The sequence below is a fragment of the Haemaphysalis longicornis genome, unplaced genomic scaffold (genome assembly GCF_048455015.1).
Source record: "Haemaphysalis longicornis isolate Haplotype H1 unplaced genomic scaffold, Haemaphysalis longicornis Haplotype H1 scaffold_7, whole genome shotgun sequence".
NCBI lineage: Eukaryota > Metazoa > Arthropoda > Arachnida > Ixodida > Ixodidae > Haemaphysalis > Haemaphysalis longicornis.
The window spans coordinates 140605973-140611623 of record NW_027526422.1 but is presented as its reverse complement, the minus strand read 5'-3'; the positions used below and the strand labels follow the sequence as shown (position 1 = coordinate 140611623).

Below are 5651 nucleotides of genomic sequence, written 5' to 3'. Positions count from 1 at the left end.
GTGCAATACCAGCGGAAGTGAAGTCGCTTACGGCCTCAAGTCATGTGGGGATATCCAAGTGTGCCCAGGCATTTTTTTTTGCAGAACAGGTAGCTGCTTTTCTCGTTGGTGATCAGGAACTGGTCATTGACTAAAAATACAACTGAGAGGAATACAATATTTATCCCAGTGTCTCAGGTACTTCACGTCAGTTGACTCAAACAAAGGACAGATGCAACTTCAACGTCGACCCATGTTTTATTTACCATTTAACAATCAAATGCATTGCTGAGTAAAACAAACAAAACTAAACCAACACCTTTGGCACATGGGGTCTCATTGCTTTAGCAATTAGTTCACCCTGATAGGTGACCTAGGCTCGCGTGCAGCTCTCTCGGCACGGGCCACGGCGTCTTCAGCTGCAGGACTGTAACGGCTGGCCTCCTGAAGAACGGCTGCAGAGTCGCCCACTGCAAGGTATGCTGTGAAAGAAAACCCCTTCACTGAAATCTGGACAAAATGTGCGATATCAATCAACGCCAGTTGTGCAGCCATAAAGTGTTTTATCACCAGAAAAACTGAGATCGCTGCACAACAAATGTCGTTTGACCTGCAAGTAAATCTCACTTGTAAGAGTGACTTCCCTTCACAGAGTTACGTCCAATAGCAGTGATACTGTATTACCAAATGACCGTGGGAGATCAAAACTTGGCTTGCCAGTCCTTCATGCCCACGCCACCAACGGCAGCTTTGGCACCCGGAAATGCTACTGGCGCAGGGCAGCGGACCCAGGTCCCCTAATAGGCCTCGATAGGTAGAGCCGAATTTGTTTAAGAACGCGAATGAAGACCAAGGGGGCAGGCAAACGCATGCACAGATTTGATGTCGGTGAGGCGTGCTGAGATCTATCGTATGGCATTTAAGGACCAACATCCTTAAATGGACAGACAACAGATTTTTGTCAAGTGCATAATTTCTGGCTCTTATGAAAGCCAGCGTTTTATATACAAGAACTTTACAAATAAACAGGCGGAAACAATTTCACTTTCGCACAAAAATTTCTGATGTGTGAAATGTCGCCACACGCAGCGTCGAAACATGACACTACCTTAACGGCTGCGAATAATACCTTCGATTTTTACACGTGATTCACATACCGCCTGAAGGAATAGGAAAGGTTGCTTTTTATTGTTCTTTTAGGCGGAGAAAAGTTATTATATGTCCTCTTTCAATCTCACGTGCAGTTGAAAGTGTGTTGCCGCGCGCATCACTGCCATGGTTGCCAGCATTATTTTTCGCGGGACACGTATGGCTGGTAGATCAAAAATTCCGATGTCAAAAGTTCTTGGGCGCTAGCGAAACCGTTTCGGGTTAAGGTGTTTTAAGTGATTCTCTTCCATTTGGTATAAATCAAACACACTCGACAAAAACCTGTTGTTTGTCCCTTTATGCCAACTCGAAACTCGCGTTGAACGCCGTTAAAGTTGAGGCCCCCAACTGTTTATCTTATGGGTGAGTGCGAGAGGCTTGTGCACTCTATAAGCGGTGCTGTGAACTCAAGAAATCGTCTGAACAAAGTGACCCTCTCATTTGGGTACACTCCGGAAACTACCAGATCCGCTCAACAGTCATTCTGGTCGACCATACAGCACTTGTATTTTTAAACTAACGGCAGTTCTCGGCATATTCCGTTCTTTGGGAGAGGTTGCCCCACGTCCTCAAAGGTGCAGCATTGCATCCATTTCACCCAATAATGCGAGGATAGACTTGTTTTATTCAGCCCCGGGATATTCCGGAAGGATGCAGCAAATCGTGAAGACGGGATGTGCAACGACAGCGATGGCGCAAAATTAAACAGCAGCGAGGGAGCTCTGACACCCTGTGGAGCATCAGCGGGAGAGCGTGGCTTGAGATGGGAGAGTGGACTAGGACGTCCAAGAGCGTAAGGCAGGCTTTGTGCTGTTGTGGACACAAGTAGGCTGATGATGATGATGTTGAGCTTGTCACTGGCTCCTTTCACACTCGCACGCCGCCAGTTATACTCACCAAATAAGCACAAGCAAACAAGTTAAAGAAAAATTTCGACTGACTGACTTGGCGTAATTTCCCGGTCCGAGAGATAATTCTCTCCACCTCATGAGGGCCACGAAGAGCTTTCGCCTCGCACTAGAGGTGGCAAGGGGGCTGGTGTAAAGACGATATCTAACAAAAGCAGGGTCCTTCTTAAATTAAAGATGCCATAAAGACAAAATACAACTTTGGTGAGCTTGAAATGTTAGGCTTTGTTAGCTCACTCAGCTCTATTCGAACCATGAAAGAATTTTAATTAAAAAAACACGAGAAGGTATAAAAAAATTGAATTTTGCGCTGCACTGACGTATTATGGCCAGGGGGGACGTAATACGCGCCGGCACTGAAACATTTTTATCAGCTTGATAACAGTGCGTTAGCTTTCACTTTACACGATAAAACTGATGTAGAGGCCCCACTACAGACGCCCAGTCATGCGTCTTGGTCGTGGCTAAAGTCAGAAGTCGCACAAATAACATTCCCTGTCGTCATAGAGAAATCGCTGAAACGTGAGCACGGAGTTGCCTTGCCACTGTTCATTATTTTCACTAATGTTTCTATGATTCCCTCCATGTTTACGATAAGATTGGCGTCGTTGTTATTGGGAGAAAGTCGTCTATTTAATGAACCGGACTTGTACGCTGTCTTCATGGCCCCTGCAACTGAACACCGCCCAGACTCACGCTGAAGCGACTCCGCCTAATCCCCTCTCGTGAATGGCAGTGATTCCGGCTTCCGTGGCCGCTTCGACAAGAATGTGAAAATACTGCTGACAGGAAAGATAAAACGCAAGTAGTGGTGGTTTGCTCGCAACAGAACCATACCACGCAAGTTATGCATTTTGTTGCTTTGTAGGTTACGGAGTGCAGGAAAGAGGCAATCTAAAACCCCATTTCACCTGGAAACAATCTGAGAACAAAAACTTACGGACGATTTGGATGCGGCAACGACAATACATCGTGCGAAACAAGCTTAGGTTCTTTACAATAAACCGTTGTCCAGTACATCCCCACCGACTATGTGCTTCACTGTAGGCCTTTAATGTTCTTGTAGACATCAGACAGAACACGCACATGGGTTTAGGAGTGCGCGCACATATTTCCTATGTTATACCGTACTATAGTGGTTGCGCTACAAGTAATTGATTGCACTGCCCAACTGACTGAAATTATTGAGTCGAGTAGCCCTTTAATAGAGTGTTATCAATGCAACCCTGCCGGTATATGCTGCGGTCGGCCAGCCTGATTGGAGGTGCATCTACGCTTGTTTCGTTTGGTATTTGGTCGAAAATAGGTCATCATCATCATCATTTCTCGTTTTGGTGTTTTTCTTGTTTACTTCACTAATATGAATTACCTCTGTTCTAGCTTCGTTGAGGCTCAACATTCGGCAGCTTTTCTGTTAAGCTTGATGACCTGCCAAGCAACTTCAAAAGCGTCGGTACCGCGTTAGGACGTTATATCTCGAAACGTTACATTTGACCCAACATCAGTCGCGACCATCCCCACGCCTCCTGGTTTCACTGCGAATGACAGCAGTTCGCCTGCCTCATCACCATCGGTGACCCCCTTGCCTAAAGCTTCATCCTACATCCGCGATGTTAAGACAGGCAGCTCAAAAGTACTCTCGCACTAAAAATTGTTCCGTGAACTGAAATGGCTCATACCCAGCACGAAAGCAGCCAGAACCAGGAGATGAAACCCGAGAAAACGAGACATGGTGGCTAGATCTGAGAGAGAAAAAAATGGGGGTACGGGAATGAGAGTCAGAAAATTAAGTTTTAAATCGTGCAAAATTGTGAAAACGTAGATGAAATTTTGACGTGACTTAAGCACAGAAAAGCCAAGGTGGGACGAACATTTTCCGTCTCAGGCTTTCAATCTCTGCGACAGAAAAAGTCAGTGGTTTCTATCGATAGGCAAAACGCACACTGTGGCAAATCCTAATGGTTGCTGCTTTCTTTTTGTTATACTCAAAAAAGGTTGATCGCTTTCCTGCTTCGTTCAAGATACGTTGTGTGCCAAAATGCGATACTTTCTACACAGTTGGGAGCCGTAAAAACGTTGCTTAAAGAAAGCATGCAGAGTGCCCTGTATATTCTCACCAAGATTACGGTCAGGGAAGGCGCTTGAGCGATGGCTCGAACTGAATTGTGTGCGGGGTATATATTGGGAAAACTCTCTTTTTAAGCCGGAAATAGAACAGTCAATGATTGGCACCACAGAAATAGAGCAAAATAAACTAGGACACAGGATACAGTTCAAACAATACTACAGATGGATGTTTAACTAGAAAAAACAATTCTTTTTGCTTTTAACGTTTATTTCGTTGAAACGTGGAGCCGACAAAATTGATGAAGTGGTTGTTAAGGTAGAATCTTAAAAAACCTCCAGCTTCGATAAGTGCAGATTTACTCGATCAATATTGCTCTCTGTGGAAATATGAGTTTCCGGCGTGGGGAGTGATACTCTGGCATGCAGACAGGTCAGAATTTAGGCTGTCAGGAACAGGACCCGACAACCAACGGCACCAACCATGACGGCTGTAAGTGCCCGGAAAATAAGGATGCGGTTTCCGACAGCGAAGTAGAAATGTTTACGACATAGCGGGTAGAGGAAATTGCGAAATCGCTCAAGAGCTTTTTATTCAGCATGCAGCGTTTGTACTAAAAAGTTTATAATTGTGTTCTGTGTCGCGAAAATAGTGATACGAACGTCAAAAATATTTACATGCGCAAACTGTAACAAACATCCCCACTCTACCACACAACCTGGGCTCGCCATATCACACCAGCAGGCCCACTGGTCGAACACCTAAACTCGAGCACTGGGAGGCCGCGCATTCCAGCTTGGACGTGGAGGACCAGCGATAGTTGGCGGACCGGGCGCGTAGGACAGCAGCCGTCGCAGGAGCGCAGTACTTAGGGCTTCTCCCGCTTTCGAGTGCGAAGCTAATTTCACATCAAATACATTTTCACCACCACCACTACCAGCCCCGTCATCTGAAAATTGCTGTCATTAAGTTTAAAGTTTGTCTTAAAGGGCTCTAGCAAGCCCCTCAAGATTTCTTAAGATATGAGGTGGAAGAATTGGTTGCCAGTCTACTGATTACATTTAAACATCTGAGAATTTTCAGGGCCCTCAAATGCTTCTTCCACCAAAGTTCAATGCCCTTGCGAACAAATTTAGATTTTTTTGCAGCGGGGCTCTGCATGCCGAACTTCTCCCAGTGTTTTCATCTCTATGGCAGAAACTCCTAGGCACCAGGTGTGAACTGAAAAACCAATGCAGTGAGGCATGTGCTGACAATTTGCGTACCAAGAAAAGAGCTAGAAAGCCACGTATACTTCATGTTGTTCCACGCTCTGTGCAGGCATGTGTTCACCTGCCTCAGAGAAGGAGCAGGTGCTTACGAATCTGAATGCAGCGAGCGTAAATAATGTTGCACCCGTCAGCGGTGGGCAGCGATTATTAGCGAAGATTGTGCCCTTGGGGGTGCCTGTAAGCAGCGGGCTCGACACATTGATTGATTGATTGATTTATTGATTAGGTATGGTGTTTAACGCGCCGAAGTTACAGCTTGGCTTTGAGGTGCCGCGTAGT

At 45.7% G+C, this 5651-nt stretch overlaps 1 long non-coding RNA gene across 1 annotated transcript; it reads right to left on the bottom strand.

Moving 5' to 3' along the window:
- Positions 1–215: 215 nt before the first annotated feature.
- LOC144147075 (uncharacterized) lies at positions 216–4204 on the bottom strand. The gene is made up of 3 exons (XR_013317809.1): positions 4154–4204; positions 3716–3778; positions 216–461 (listed from the first exon to the last, which is right to left on the bottom strand). It is a non-coding gene; the product is annotated as an uncharacterized LOC144147075 (long non-coding RNA).
- Positions 4205–5651: the final 1447 nt, after the last annotated feature.